The 17,528-nt window shown below is 38.6% G+C and overlaps 1 long non-coding RNA gene across 1 annotated transcript; it reads right to left on the minus strand.

The window, feature by feature from the left end:
• Positions 1-908: 908 nt before the first annotated feature.
• Positions 909-16,822, minus strand: LOC137502678 (uncharacterized). The gene is made up of 3 exons (XR_011018825.1): positions 16,699-16,822; positions 14,680-14,786; positions 909-1,174 (listed from the first exon to the last, which is right to left on the minus strand). It is a non-coding gene; the product is annotated as an uncharacterized lncRNA (long non-coding RNA).
• Positions 16,823-17,528: the final 706 nt, after the last annotated feature.

The raw sequence follows: 17,528 nt of genomic DNA on the forward strand, positions 1-17,528 counted from the left end.
CATAACCACAAACACCAGACTCCCCTGACATAGTCCAGTTTCATTTCTAAACAATTACGTCTATATAACGGAGGCTTTTTGCTGCTGACGCAGCAGTCCACACAGCAATTATAAAATTGTTTAAAAAATAATGTCTGAAGATTTTGAGAGTTTTGTGGAAAGAAAATAAGAAGTTTAAGGATTCTTATCTGCTATTTTGAAGATCTCATGGCCATTTCGTTGCCAGTTATAGAAAATGACATCCTGATAAATAACATTTCCCTGCCCTTCGGATAGTTTCTTACCAGGTTGGTAGGAACGGTCTGTCGGAAGGTAAAATGTATTGCACTTGTTCGTCTTCCGGTACAAAAAGTGCTTCCTTCATTTTCTGCAGAAGCCATTGCTCACTTTGCTTAGTTTTAGCTTGTTGTGCTATGCAGCCTGAGTTTTGCACAAGAAAAGTGGAATGTTCGTGTAAAATCGTATAGAAGTTCCCCAATCTCAAAATGGAATACCGTACCCCTGCATTTCAATTTTTTACAAGAACTCTCTTCGACAACACTTAATCTCTTGTCAAACTGCCTGCATTAGTTATCCGAGCCCGAAGTATTCTAATCCTTTATGAGTTTGGGTTGTCAAAAAGCAAGGACAAGGACATCCACTCGTAAAAATAAGCTTATTCAACATTAGTACTGATAGTATAATGTTGGGGGAAAAGGCAGGAAGAAGGAATGGTGTACCAGTAATGATATTTTAATAAATAAGGAAAAACTAAACATTTCATTTGTAGAAGAGTTCCAGAGACACTTCATTTTTTTATGTTCAAACCACTACCTGGAAAGGATCTCACAGAAAAATACGAAGTACAGCCGCTCGAAATAATTAAATGAAGCATCCATCGCTTATTGCAATTAGAAGTAATATAAACGTTGACCTTTCGCAAAAATTTATTTATTCATTTTAATTTGATCGTTGTAAATTTTGATCAATTATCAAAAAGTTTTAATCAGTAGTAAGAGGTATATAATTTACAATGCCGTCTTTTCTCAAATGTCCATAGTTGTATGTCTGCTGGAACGTTTGCACCGTCCACAGCATGGGGTAGTCTTTCTGAATATAAATCATGTTGGAAGACGTCTTGTAGTCGTAGAATCATCTTTCGTTTAGTATGGCATCATATTTCCTCGCTGACTTCCTGTAAAAATGAAAACGCGTATTTAAAAGATGATCATATTTTGACTAAGAGGACCGTAATAGATTGAAGTACAGTGTCACTGATACTGTTGCTGGGCGCGTCTTCAGATGCCAACAGTTTCTCAGAATATGCGCTGAGTATCAGGTCAGCTAGAGGAGAAGGAATTCATCAATCTAAAAGTCATGCGTACAGTTGTAATCAGAGCAAAATAAATATATATCAGCCAATACTAAATTAAATGAAACATTACGGAACAACTCTGATTGGAAATACATTTACAATGGTGATTTTCAAGGTTAAAATATAAAACGGAAGATGTTTTACGATATTTGTAGTAATTAGGAAATGTTATACTCTGGGAAATTATTTATAATAAGTTATTAATTAACAATAACATTAATGAATTCCCTTGCTCCTTGTTGCAAGCACTTCAACAGTGCAAGTAAGGTACGTCAAATTTCTGCCACACGTTATTACCAAGTGAAAAATCACACAAGGAGCAGCGATTTGTAATTAACCACAAAGGCTCTTTAAACCCTCTACGAACAATCGTGCAAGACTATAGAGAATTCAGTGTCATTACCAATACGAAGTAGCAGAGTACAATGATGTCTGGCCTCCGGAGAGACATGATGGATGTCTTTTGAACTGACGTCTGTGGAGACAGGGCCTTACCTAAGATGAATTATAATGCCTCCGAGCCATAGGAGTTAACTAATCAAAGATAAATTCCCTGATATGGCCGCGAATCTAACCCGGGACCTCTTGGAACAAATTCCAGCATGCTAACCATTTAGCGATGGAGCCAGACAACAATCTTAATAAACGAAAGGCAGTGGTTAGAGATGTTTTGAATCAGGGCAAATTGAAACATTGCCAAGTAACTTAGCTGACTTTGAAAACAGGTTTCGCACTGTTCTCGAAACATCCACTGAAAATGTAAGAGAAAAATAATTTCTTATGCGAAGGAAGATATTGATGAAGTTCAAATGATTACAGTTAGAAGACGATATGAGCTATGCCACTCAACATTCTAGAAGGGCCAGACAACGTGCTCGTTGGAACAGGATAGAATTTGTTATTCATGGAGATACCATAATTATTTCTGAGACAACGTTGTCTACTGATAATGCATCTCAAGTATTACGAAGGGAGAATACAAAGAAAAAGGAATTACAAACTGTATCCCGTCTTAGAGACCAATTACTACTTATTCTCTTATTAAATGAATCCTAGGTCTCCCTAGCACAAGGTGTGTCACTTTACCTTCAGGGATTATTCGTCGCTCTATTATGAGACAATATCGTTCAAATAGAAATTGCAAAGGAGATTCCAGTTCACAGTGATTTTCCAGAAAGTCACCCACATTGTTCAATGTTGCTTTCAGTTTTATATTTAAAAAACTGTGAGCCAAATTTTGCTTCAAAAATTTTCATCTCTGAAACTAAACCCTCGAATCGATTTGCTTACCGGCATTTGATGATGATTACTTATTTGCTTTTGATGATCTACATTGAGACTCATGGCACCTGAACTATTCTTTGTAGGTTTCCGCTTTAAAACCTGGAGACATATCATATAAACAGCGGTAAGGAATCATAATTTTCCCCTTGGTAATATTTTAGCAGCAGAGAGTCTGAGTGAAGGTCGGTCACCCAGCTATTCAGTACCGTTCTGTTCCTTTCGACTGCCGTACATTCTGCCCCAACTCACCTCGTGCCGTTAGCTTCGTTCACCCTGTACAGTAGGAAGCAATGATTACATACCTCAGTATCATAAATATCTTACGGCACAACGATGTATCCTTGTCGGATGGACATACATTTTCTTTGAATAAATCTAGTTTAAACGTAAGTCCTCTAACGGTTTGATGTTAAATACTAACATTACAGTTAGCTAGGCACGGAGTGAGTTGGACGTGAGGTTGGGGTCATGGACCTGTGAGCTTTGTATTCGTGATATGTTGGGTTCAAACGCCTCTGTCGGTAGCCCTGATAACGGATTTCCATTTTAACACCAGGAACATATTGGGGCTGCACGTTAATTCAGGCCACGGCTGCTTCTTACCCACTCCTAGCCCTTCACTATTCCACTGTAGCCATATCTGTGTCGGTGCAACGTAAAGCAAATTATAAGTCAGGTAGTCAGTCAGCTACCGTTATATCTTTTCTAGATCTTATATTAGGGTACATTAATTGTTACTGAACGCCAACCTTGGCTGTTCCTCATACATATCGTTCCATTTTTCACCAATGAGTATTCATCATTCGCTCCTTCAGTGCCTTGATTGCGCTAAAAGCCTTCGTCGGGAAGACACCAACCGTTCATTGATGTACACAACAGGGACGACTGTCCCTTGCCAAGACCATTTTATGTCGCATGGAAAGGTTCCGTTTCGCATGACGATGTTCCATAAGGACCTCGTTATAAGAGCGTCGTACAAATGTACAAATGTAACGACGACGATTCCGCTATATTTTTGACTTGGCAGTTTCGGTAAACGATGGCAAGCGTCTATCAAGTCGCTCATTATATCTACATCTGGTGCCTCTCCTACCTGCTTTACTGGAATCATGAGTGAAATCCTGGAAGCTATGAATTTCTACACTACAGCATACTCCAGTGTACTTGGTGTGAAGATTGTATGGAGGAATAATAAAGAATTTGAGATATGTTGATGATACAACTCTGCTGGCGGAAACAGAAGAAGATCTAAAGCTTTTAATTTCCCGCCTGAAAGATGAAATTGAAAAATGGGCCTCTATCGCAATATTGGAAAGAACAATGTTATGACTACGGATGAGCGTGGTACAGTTTGTCTAAAGCTAAATTGGGAGGAGACAGAGAGTGTGGAAGATTTCATCTTCTCGGGAGCCAAAATCAGTCAAAGTACAGATTGCGGTCCTGATATTAAAAGACGGATTTCGCTTGAATGAATCGTTATGCTATGTCCCCGATAAGGAAGAGCAGATGTATCAGTTTGGCTACCAAGTACAGATTAGTCAACGCAATTATATTCCTACTGTTCACGTATGGATGTGTGGACGTTGAAACAGGCAGACAAGGGGAAGATCGACCCATTTGAGCTCGGGTGTTGGCGAAGATTGTCACGAATACCAAGGACACTTCTAAGCTATGTAGGCTACTCCGGGTGAAACTCCCATTTTCTGGAGCGAAATGACATCACACAGGGTGAACGATAGCGGGTAGGTTACACAGTAGCAGTACAACAAGCCAGTCAATTCTCGCGCCTGTGAACCATCTTCCAAATCTTTCATCAAACAATAATCAGGTTCAGTCAGATTCGATAAGTACCGGTACTGAACCCATAATTCTACGATGATAAAATATTACAGATAAATATTGCAGCTACAAAAAAATTTTGGTGCAGCCATTTTTATTGCGATATTATCTCACCCTCCAAGATCGTGGGACAGAACTCACCGTGGCGAGCGAGCCACCCGCTCGTGAAATGCCGGGACACTTCGGCTGATTTCGAGGACTGACTAATTTAACAATCTATAGAAAAACTTCACAACGAGAGATTTTGGCAACATAGTTAATCCAGGAATAAAGAATTGAAATTAGTAATAAATATTAAATTAAGACAGAAACCACAGGGTGAAAATGAATGTAATTAAGCCTGGAGATAAGTTAGCGTCTGTATTGGCAGAGTAGCGACACGTGCGAAGGACAAATCCTTAGAAAGAGCGCGAAGTTACGTGTCAGAAATTTATTCATTAATTACGCCCGTTGCAAGAATAAGATAAATATAAAAACAACAAAATTGTGAATTGTAATTTTGTTTGAATTTTTGGAATACATTTCAGGAAGATTGGTCCAGCGGTTATGAAATTAGAGGATTGCACCACAAAACTTCATGACCAGGGCAGCGTCATCTCAGATATAAATAGGCCCCCTATCAGTATTCACACCTCGATCGGAAAGTTTGAGCGGAGGAACCCACGTTGCTTGTCTCCGAGAAAAGTGCGGTATTTTGTTTCCAAAAATAACGTGCTTTATACATGCATGAGGATGACTCGACTTAATTTACCTGAAAGTGATATAAAAATCCTGAACTTCCGCCGACGGCAACCGTGAAGGCATTTGATATTTAACAAAAATACCTAGCTGGTCTCATTTATTCTATTGTGTGTTGGTAATATTATCATAGAAAGTTTGGAGCTAGCCAGAGACAGGGTCGAGTTTGATATCTCTTGAACACCTGGCCTAACTGGGTGGGTGAGAAGATAGCTCCCGCAAACAGTTTGCTGTCGTCCAGCAGAGAGAAGATACGTTCGCGTTATAAAGGGCGAGAATAGTGCATCCTTTGTGGTATTTTTATTAATAGTGTAAAATCTTTGTAATAATAAGTAGTTTATAAGAAGAAAATGTATTCTCCAGTCACGTGCGACTGAATCTTAGGCAAGCTGACTAATATTTAACCAGGACTCCGAGATGACTCCATCAACAGGTCTGTCTAATTTGTATTAATGTTGTAGATAAAATGTAATTTATTTGTCCCACGAAAATTTTCCAATGCGTGTGTCGAATAAGTATTTTAAAATGTTCAGGCGAAGTGTTTATTGTTCTTGCGTTGCCTACGCTATAATACAAGGCCTGGAAATAGAGCCCGTAAAACGCTATAGAAGTGGTCACACTGCAGTTCATTGGCGGGTCGCTAGGATCGTTACCTTGCCCCCTGTTTACCAGGTTCGCGCCTTTAAACGTGTGTATTGAGTTGATTGTGAATGTGTGTATTCTTGTGATAATAAGCACTCGCAGGTTCAATAATGGTTTATTGCTGTGTTCCTTATTGTCATTCACGACAAATTAAAGGTAGTGGAATTTCATTTCGCAAGTTTCCAGTGAATAGTGCTTTAAAAGAACGGTGGCTTGTTGCTATATCTCGCAGAGGAGACAAGCCGGAATCTCTCTGGGTTCCTACAGAAAAATCGAGGGTGTGCAGTAAACACTTCAGAGAAGAAGACTTTAGTATAAGTACATCTAAAAAGACGCTCCTGCCTAATAAAGTCCCTTCAGTTTTTACAGAGTTCCCCAAACACAAACAAGTCACTTTAAAATGTAGGAAAGCTCCTAAGAAAAGACAGCTTGAAAAAACGGACAGTGAAAATGAGTATATAAGAAATAAGAGAAAATGTGTGGAACAATCGGATTCTCCTGTGCCTGATAATACTGTAGAGTCTGACCTGATAAATGTAGGCACCACAACAGTAGGTACACAGTTTTCTCCCGTCCTAAAATCAACAGTACCAAAATACATTACCAGGAAATTAAGGAAGGAGATCAGAAGAAATAGAAAGCACGTGACAATTATTAAGAAGTTGCGCGTAAAAATTCGTGACTTGGAAGCAGAACTTAGTAAGGTAAAGAAGGATCCCGGAAATCTTGCAGGTCGAGTTTCTAAAATTCAGAAGGAAGCTGAGGGAGGTAATATGAAAGCAAACTTTTTGTTAGAACAACTTCAGAGCTTTGGAAAAAAGAAATGTAAATACCAGGAGACTACAGTTAAAATTTGTGTACTATTATCTTCAAGGTCGCCAACTGGTTATCGGCTTCTCAGAACACTCGATATTTTGCATCTTCCTCATCCAAGAACGTTGAAATCGTATGTTGGATACTCAAAAGGGGAGACCGGCATAACTTCGCTAACTAAAGCCCGATTACTGGTAGAAAAACTGTCGTTAGTGAACGATAACGAAAAGGTTGGTTCCCTTATAATGATGAAATGTCCATAAAGCCGAAACTTATGTATGACAGGAAATTAGATATGTTTATTGGACTGAATGACATTGACATTGACGCTCTTGGAATCGAAGATAGGTTGGCCAATAAACTACTCTGCATTTTGTTCAAGGGACTCTCTACATATTACAGAATACCGGTGTCTTTCTATTTCACTTCATCCATTACGGGCTCACAACTTGCAAAATTAACCTTGGATGCGTTAAATGCTGTTGAAGAGTGTGGTTTCAGAGTGATCAGAATTGTGACCGACAATTCTCAGGTACATGTTTCGATGTTCGAAACATTATGTGGAGGAAGCATTACGCATGAGATACAACATCCAGCTGATAAAACTAGGCCTCTGTTCCTAAGGTTCGATCCCAGTCACGTCATATAAAACGTGCGATCCCAACATTTGTCACGAGACTTTTTTTGTAAACAATACTATCGTGACCGGCGATCATTTGAGAGTTCTTTTCAAACTCCAGAAATCTTCAATTATGAAGCCGGTGAGAAAACTAACCAGAAAAGTAGTTTACCCTACAAATTTGGAGAAAATGAATGTAGCAAGAGCCAAAATTGTATTTTCCCCTGAAACAATCGCTGGTTTGAAGGGTATGGAGGTGGTTTGTCCCGAGAACATTAAAGACAGGAACAGTTTAAAAGAAACAATTTCTTTCATGGAGCATTTTATGAAGTGGTTCGATGCCCATGATGTCTGCAACACCTCGTATGGGACATATTCCAGGAATGAGAACAAACTGGCATTTTTCAGCATTGAAGATGAACGCCTCAGTTGGTTAATAAATGATTTCCTGTCATATATCAAGAACATTCAAATGCATCCAGAGAAAGAGAAAAGATTCACGAGATTCACTGTAGACACCTACAACATTCAGCTCTCTTTATTTAGGATAAAATTTACTTATAGACATACACGGCCATGCGAACACAAGGGGGCAACAGCGCGAACCTAGTGGCTAAGCGGTAAACTAAGGTGGCACCCGTTTTCATTAGTGCATTTCAAGGCCTTGTATTATAGCGTAAGCAACGGTTCTTGTCGGCGTGCGAAACTTTTCAGTGCCGTAAAAATCACGTTCAGAAAATTAAGAAATGCTAAATTTAAATATCGTGCTAAAAATCGAAGAAATATTGTTCAAGCTGATAAAAGTTAGGAAGTCGTGGTGAAGATGATAAATTCAAATATCATATGAGTTCAGAATAATAATAGTAATAATAATAATAATAATAATAATAATAATAATAATAATAATAATAATAATAATAATAATAACAAATACATCAGTATAAATTTTTCTATGTTAAAACATGTATTTAACAGTAGTGTCGAATGAGATTTGCGTATTTACCGAAATACAGTGAAGTCTGATAACTGATGTTATATTTATTTTTTGGATAGTTTAAACATTTGTAACACCGTGTATTTTGTGAAACGGAAAATCACGGTATGTTATCTTTGTTCTTGAGGCCGGAAGGATGGAATGAAGTAAGTTAAAAGGTTCTCGTAACGTTGTTCGTCATGGGAATATTCGTATTTGAAAGTGTTGGACAGGAAGAAATTTATTGTGTTGGAAATGAAATGTTATGAGAATAGTTATGAAGACGTTGAAGGCATAGAAAGCCTGTATTTTATGAGTATGGATGCAGCCGTGATGATAGGCCATGGGGAAGGATTTTGAGACAGGCTACATTCGTTGATGGCGATATTTCTGAGACAGGCTGTGTACGATGTCCTGTTAGCAATCCGGAACAGCCGACTGATTTAAGGGTGGTCAGATTCTAAGATAGCGCGTTGTAACTCCTATTATGATTTCAAGTCGAGAATTTCTCATGATAAACAATTTCTGTAGAAGATTGTAGCTCTTGGCAGTTAAGTTCAAATGACGATTCTATGTAAAACCAGCATAGTGCATTTTATGATCAGTGACCTCACGCACAAAAGGCATTCTGAAACACGGTTGTGGTGTTATTTAATTATTGTAAAAAAATTCAAATCAGTATATTTTTTATTACGAAACGAAATTATCACTTAATTGAATCATTGTGGGATGGAATATTGGACGTTATTAAAATTTTAGTGTGGCTGCGTAGATTGATGGAAAATTGGCTTCACTGAACCGTTCGTGGAAAGAAATGTTTGGAATGTTGACAATGGTAGGCCGTTAGGATATATCATGCCTGGATTACACTGAATGCCGTAATGGTGGTGATTAATGTTTAGGCAATATTTACGTAAAGTTAGACGAGCGTTGAATTTATACTTTATTTTCCGAACTTCACTGCGTGTGTTCAGGTTGTGTTTCAGTCATGGATTGAAGTAGCCGCGTGTTGTTAATTTCAGTTTCGCGTCTTTTTTTTTTTTTTTTTGCTAGGGGCTTTACGCCGCACCGACACAGATAGGTCTTATGGCGACGATGGGATAGGAAAGGCCTAGGAGTTGGAAGGAAGCGGCCGTAGCCTTAATTAAGGTACAGCCCCAGCATTTGCCTGGTGTGAAAATGGGAAACCACGGAAAACCATTTTCAGGGCTGCCGATAGTGGGATTCGAACCTAATGTCTCCCGGATGCAAGCTCACAGCCGCGCGCCTCTACACGCACGGCCAACTCGCCCGGTGTTTCACGTTTTATTGGAAGGAATGGACTTAGTTATATTTTCAGACTTGAGTTCATTCTGTGGCAAGTTTCATTTCATTGTGCCAGAGTTCCGACAACGTTGAAAGTTAAATATCAGCGATTGTGTTTGAAGTTACGATTTCGCCTGACATTGCAGAGGATGTGTAGACATCCAACGTTAGATTTAGGATGTTGCGCGTATCATATGAATGTACGGATGAGTGGACATCCCAGTTTCCGCTCAACGATAGATTTAGGATGCTGCGTGTATTATAGAATTTATTGTTAGGGTGTGTAGTCTCTACGTAGGCTCGACGACAGGATTAGGGTGTCGTGTGTATATAGTCAAGTCCTAGGTTAGGTGTTTTGCGAGTTGACTTGAACGATGTTAGTGTCTGCAGTAGTGAATGTGAATGCGAAGAGTGTTAGCAAAGTATTATTGAGGCCATGTTTCGGCATAATCCTTACTAGCCAGAAGGTGTTTACGTAATAGCATGGAACCACTAGTGGCATGAATGTGAGAGTTGTCCAGCGTGGATACTTAGCTAACGGAGTTTGATTACTGCTGTTTGCCACGCACGTTCTGGTTCAAAATGAACTTTGGTTTCTTATTTTATTTCTCGACTTAATTATTTTATCGTTCAGATGTCCGATATACCTTGATAGTGCCGTGCGTTGACACTTAGCTGATTTATTTAGGACTTGCGCTACGAATGCGGTTTCGATTCGTCAGCTCTTGATGTATTTCATTTCCAAGAAACGTTCTTTCACTTTATATTAGGTGAGATATTGGTCTACCAATAACTTGTAGTTTAGTTCATTGGGACAAACATATGTAGACAGATTTGTAGTGGTAGTAGTACATTTTGGGAATGGAAAGATTTCCTTTGACTTATCTTATCGTGTGGACTTGTAAATCTATTAAACTTAACATAAAGGTTTATAACGTGAAAGTTGGTTCTATAAGGATATTTTCAAGTGACTTACCGCTTTTCATTAACTTCACTGCTTAGCATTTCTTCTAAATGCATAATGAATAAGTGTTTCCTGCATTACGCAGTTTTGTTCCTTCGGAACAACGTAACGTAAGATCCTCTCGGATCGAGTTGTTGTTGGTTCCTTCTGAGCAGCTGTTCGGGAGATGCATGTTTCAGCATCGGGATTATTCCGTAACTTATGGGTGTCACGAGATGACAATATATGGTGGAATTTTATTTTTAATTATGACCTTTGCTGTTAACTTGTAGTGAACACCATGCTTTCCAATAATATTTCGCAACCTATCCAAAGCAACTGATAGTCAATTTGCTTAGATTAAGGGTCCATTCAGCGGATGTTCCCATATCCGGCAGGGTATCAGACTGGTGGATAACCATAATTAAATGTAAATCTGAAATTCTACTTCTTGAAGGTCAGATTTTCTACAGATCGTGTGGATTAATTGTCAGTTATCGTTTGGATCAAAAGGTGCCCGATTTTCAGGTTTTTAAATTTTCGTTTTTCTAGTTTTCGCTGTCCACTAATTTTATGGTATTTTTACTTTCCTATGAAGAAAGGCTTAAACAATAATCAGAAGATAACATTCACGCATTGCAATGTGACTGCGTTTAAATATTTTAAATAATTAAACTATTTGATGGATGATTTTTGTAAAGATATTTTTGCATTGACAGTTTAATAAAATTTAGTAAGCGCTTATTTGCTCCTCATTTAATGTACAGTAGTTAGGCTCTCTTCTGAACCCCATCGTTTGGTCAGTATCGTGACCGAAATATACCCGCCACGACCCCAAGGTCTAAGAATTCGATATTGCTCTATTGGAGCAGCTGTGGCTGTCGACCAACGACGGAACGGTTAGTTCAAGATTTCAGTACTTCCAATAGATTTACAAGCAAGATGAGTGTAAATGTTTTAAATATCGTCACATATTTTGTGGTTAAAGTCAACTATCAAATACATGACATACGATAAGAAATAAAATTTTGCCACTCACCGCAAAACGATTAATTTGTTTCCTGATGAAGCAAAAATTTAGATCAAATGGCATAGGAAAAATCAATCATATCGAGATCTTTATGGGATTAGATTAAGTATTAAAGCTTAGGTGTCTGGAGACTTAATTAGTTAATGAACCAGCCCAAAGCTTGGCCTTCTTATTGGCACAGTTTTGCATCTAGAGGCAGTCTGATCGTGAAACACACCTAATATAATTTAGAAATGCGCTATGTTTTGTTACCACTCATTTGAAATAACCGAGCTCCAGTAATAGGTTTCTCGCTACTGTGAATAGTTTTCTTTCGAGGTACCTACGAAGAGATTCAACAATCAAGCGACACTTGAAAGCAACAAAATCCGCGAGGTATTTTACGGAATCTTCAGTAACATCCTCTCCTTCTACCGATTGATATGAACACTCTTTCCTTGACTTCCTCGAAAAACATTTCAAGCCTCTGCAGACTCGTCATTAATGCAAATGCACAGCTCGCTTGTAACAAAGTCCATTAAATTTTCTTCGGACTCGGGTTCCACAAGACTTGTTGATGGGCCATTGAAGGCTTCTCCATCCGAAGTGCTTCCAGATAAAGGAACTGAGTTTGAATTTCCCAGTAATAAGAGCAGACTAATTCGATTTCTTATTTCAAGGGGTGTTGGGTTTTTACTAAAAGCTCCCAACCCACGCACACGAGAGAAAAATTTCTCCGAAAAATTCTGGTTTAGTCGCGATGTTAGTATGTAAGAAATGCGTTGCCTTTTCAGGTTCTGGAACAGTAATAAATTAAATGAAATTATAAATACCTTCTGAAAAGGTAGTAAAATGTTCCTTTTGCCAACCCTTACTTTGGAGATAATGCCCAGAAATCATTTCAGGTTACTTTCTTGGCTGTGAAAATTAAGTCCGTAGCCAATTCTGATTGAAGTTTTATGGTGATTGGAGTTTCTAGAATTTAATACATCGAATACGTCATTAACCAGCACGGAGAACACAATTTTATGGTCTTTGTGCAGGAAGTATTTAACTGCCTTACGAGTACGCCCAGAGAAAACTGTGCAGCAAATCGTAAATTTTTACGAGATCGTACAGTTACGTTCAGGTGAACATCATTGAAAAAAACGTTGGGGTTAGGTCCCGACTTTGGTGTGCAAAAAATTATTGTATCATACCACTATGTACTTCAGTTCCGTCGGGCAATACATGACCTTTCTTTAAGAAATGGTTCCTCAAGATCTTTAAAAGGTGAGGCACATTACAGAAATCCCAAAATTTTATTAATTTGTGCACGGGATTATAAAAGAAAGCGTTGGCCATATTTACATGCACTCATTCCAAACTTTAACGTTTTTCTATCCCACATCGCATGTTACGGCAACAACATTAATGTTGGCAAGCTTCTATATTTGTAATAATGTCCTGCAGAAGTCCGGCTGTCATCGTCTTGTCAAAGTCATAATACACAGGTTTTTCCATTGAGAAACAAACCTCGAACCATGACTACAAGGACGTTCTTATTGGAACAAATACGAGGGCCAATATTCATCTCACCAAAACCCAAGACAGCATACTTTTTCAGTCCATGAAAATTTACTGCGCGATACTTAAGTAAGCGGAGCACTTCCTTCAAAATACGAGGTCTGCATTTAAGTTTTCGTATCCACTTCTGCAATGTAGATCTAGCAGGTAAAGGAGTGTTTCTATTTCTGAGGAAAGCATAATCCTTCTTAGAAAGTGCCCTCACTGCAAAAGAGTTCTCCAAATGTCTTCTGAGGACCATTTCACAGTTTTGTTCGCAGTTACGAGACATCGTATCTGTCCTGTTGTAAAAGAGTTTGATAGTACTTTTCTCTACCTCTTTCGAAATAATATTTTGTGCCACTTTGGGTAGTAACGGTCGTATTTTTACTGATATGGCATACTGTGGACCTCTACATTTTTAACCTCGTTTCTTGTAGCGTTCAGCGTCACCAAAGTAGCAGCATTCTTCCTTTTTAATTCTTCAACTTGTCTTTGAAGTTTTTCTATTTCTTCATCCTTATTATTTCCAACTGTGTCAGTAATAGTTGACTGGTCGACTTTCTTCTTGGGGGATAATTTAGTGAGAGTAGACATGGCCTTCTGTCTTCATGTCGTCTATCTCATTCAGTGGAGACCTGTGGAGTGCCAGTACATAGAACAGTGTTTGGACATTATTAGGCCAAAGTTTTCAAAACAGCTTAACAATTATATTGGAGGACATATATGGAAGTAAGAGAATGCATACCTGTACTAGGTCCTTTGGTAGTAAAACCTCCATTCCAGTTGAGAACAAATTGAGACGGTACAACACCTGGGCGTAGAATTTTCTTAATGAGCAAACCGAAGAGCTTATTTTTCATATATCGCTCGTAATCCTTCGGAAGGAAATGAACAGGATTTGCGCGAGAATTTTCCGGACTAAATTTATCAGTTCGCTTACAGAGAGAAATCGACAAACGCTTTAACTCGTCATTTTTGTAAAGCTGTGATACGTAACACCGCCACAATTAAATCAGTAATTACGACACTGCACCACAGCACAATAAATACGACTTTTAACGTTTCCACTCATAATTTTCACTGCACGGGTTCACACCAGGTTAAATCACAAAGCAGAACTAACTGAAAAGTTCGGCAGCAGGAGGACGAGTGCTGACTTCATACCGCGTGATGTCACGCTGAAGACGGCCTGGGAGCGCGATGCGGAAGACACCCGCCTGATTCGTTGGTATGATTATGAAGCTGAGACTAGCATGTTATGCGATCAGATTCATTGGTAGACGTAATCATGCTAGAAATGATTAGTGGTACAAGAAGACCAGATCGCCAGATGACTCGTTGGTCAGACACCATTAAAACAAACAACACCATCACCCTGGAACAGCTAAAGGAGGCAGTGAGGAACAGGACTACTTCGAGAGTGCCAATTCATAGAATTGCCGATGGTCGGATTATTCGACTGAACGGATGACATCAACATACTCCAGGAATACTCCTAAGATTCAATCACTGGAATTTGGTTTTAAATTTACTTTCTTTTGATTAAGTTTTGCTTTGCCTAGCCAAGGAATCGGCATTACCATCTAGCTTCTCGTGACATAAATTTAGTTACCTTTATCGTTCCTCATGTCCTTCCTTCATAGAGTGTATTTGTTCCATTAAAGCCCGTAGTTGTTCTGTGATGTCACTATGAGGAGATGCGGTAGCGTCTCCTTCCTCCTGTTCGGTGTAAAAACAAAGTGTCATGTTAATATTTACAAAATATAGACACGTAACGATATACTATATATCTATGTAGTATAATAGATATTATACAGATGTCTGTCTGTCTGTCTGTCTGTCTGTCTGTCTGTCTGTCTGTCTGTCTGTCTGTCTGTCTGTCTGTCTGTCTGTCTGTCTGTCTGTCTGTCTGTCTGTCTGTTAGGTCATCAGCCCAAAGGCTGGTTGGATCCTCAAACAGCACCACCAAAGTTTATGCGGTTATAAGGAAACCCCAAAAACCAATGGCAGCACCAAAATGAGGCGTACTAGGCAAGATGAGGAGTGGTGTAGTTTGCCACTGCTTTCCTCACTGGGTCAGAAATTACTATTGCAGATCGACTGATACTATGGGCAGCACCGTTCATAACACTCAGATGCACTAGTCGTGCTCTGAATGTCATTACTCAGCACCATCCATACCCCAGCAACTTCCATATTGTCACAGCCATGGATGTTGACTGGGACTTCGGTGGAAGCTACACTTTACTCAGGCCTGTGCCAAAAGATGGAGGCAAAAGTACTGTATCCATCAAGAAATGACAGCAAGCAGATTATACAAATAGGGATATAGAAATGTATTTATTTAAAGTTAATTACAAGTAGGACCAGAGGTCCCTTTGAATGTAACTCACGCCAATCAAACTTAAATATATCAATTAATATACACAATCTAATAAAGTTAATACACAAAAACTAAGATACATTTTCCTACTCAGGATATAAGAAGATTAAAAACTAAACAGCTAAGAGATTACAATATTACTTTTACCATTTCATAAACATAACCTATACTAACAAGGAAAGAGAGGAATAAGAGAAAGCTAAGAATTTTAATACCGAGGATGAATTAAGAATAAAACTGAGAATCTAAAATGTATTTAGGAGATTATGATATTTCGTACTATTTAATTAATTTGGTGAAAATTCACTTTCATGGCTTAATGAGTGGAAAGGTAGCGGTATTTAACACATTTTTTCTGAGTTCCGACACTACTTTGCTGTATTTCATATAAAGATCATTAAATAATTATGAACGACTTACTGCACTTGACAGTACGATGCTGTGGAACATGAAGGCTGTTATTGTAAACCTATTGTGCCGATCATGCACTTGACTCATTTGAACAAAGGACTTGGTCAAATATGAGGGAGCATTCGATTTTAAAGTTCTCAGCAGTAAGCAATCAGTTGAGTATGGTCGTCTATCTCCAAGTTTCTAACCAGTCTGCGCCTTTGTAGTAAGATGTTATGTGACAGTCTTCACGAATATTGAAGACAAATCGCACACAGGCATTCTGAATATGCCGGAGTTTGGCATTACATTTCTCTGAGATATCGCTGTAAATTACAGCGCCGTAATCTAAAATAGGATAACCCATAGTTTGGATCAACATCTTTCTTAACGAAAAAGGAGAATAACTCAAGTTTCGTCGAAACTGATGCAATGTAACAGACACTTTCTTGACCAAATGCTTGGCATGAAATGTCCAGGACAGTGTGTTATCCATTAGAATACCTAAAATTCTTAATACATTCCTGATACTTGAATACAGAACTGTTTACAATTACTGGAGGAATGTCATTGTTGTAAAGATTTGATAAATTTATTCGATATCCTAGAAAAATAGCTAAGTATTTGTTTTCATTTAAGAAATTATCACATAGTGTATATTGATGTAGTCTTCATATATCTAGATTTATATTACTAATAATTTTGTCAACACGATTCACAGGAAGGTGGTAATAGATGTATAAATCAACGGCGTACTTTTGATGCCTCGTGTGGCGTAAAACGGTTACATATGCCTAACCCTACTCCATTCAGCGCTAATGAAATTACCACGAAACCTTATTGCCGGTGACGACTTACGTTTCCCATGAACATGAACAATCGCCGATGCAATGAGCAGCAGGAGCAGAATAAGGAGGTATCTCATGACGAGAGGTATGGCTTGCTAAGCTGCGTACGTTGTATTACGTGTCAAACTTAAAATTCTTACTGCATTTATAGCTGCACTGTAGCGTTGGAAAATAAATAAGTTAATTTCGCTATATTTCACAAAGATAAGATTATATTGTTACCATTGTTGTTACATAAAATTGATGGCATTCGCTACACGTACAAACGAAGATAGCGTCGGTGACTTTTACTAGCGGTAAATCAATCAGTTATTGTAAAAATGTGGCGTTTACGTCACATTTCCGATGACTCGCTTATTTACTCATAAATTAGCAAAATCTGAAACAAAGGATTATTGAAGATAGATCGGTTAAACACCCTTCAATCTGCCCAACACATTTTGATGGGTGGTAACGAACGCACCACAGATCTTCGAGCAGTAATACTCTCAGGCTTATTTTACCCTCATTTCGTCTTCGTCAATGCTTGAAAACAAAAACAATGGTGAAAACTACTGGAGATTTCATTGACACCTGTGACCGAGGTCCAGACAACAAGCATCAATAAAGGCATGGTGTTCACCAGGTTACCCACCTCTCAGAATGAGTCATGCGCAAAGGAACAGGATCACGGCACCCTTCATTGCCTTCTCCTACAGAAGTTGCATGATAGACCAAGAATTGCACCGGAAGGTTGTTGCGAGCTGTTTGTGCTTACCTTACGTAAAAAAAATAAAAAAATTCTCCCCTTCGAACTGGTGTTCTTTTCTCCGTCTGCTGTTACGAACTGTCGGCTTCCTG

Source organism: Anabrus simplex, chromosome 1, assembly GCF_040414725.1.
Source record: "Anabrus simplex isolate iqAnaSimp1 chromosome 1, ASM4041472v1, whole genome shotgun sequence".
NCBI classification, from domain to species: Eukaryota; Metazoa; Arthropoda; class Insecta; order Orthoptera; family Tettigoniidae; genus Anabrus; species Anabrus simplex.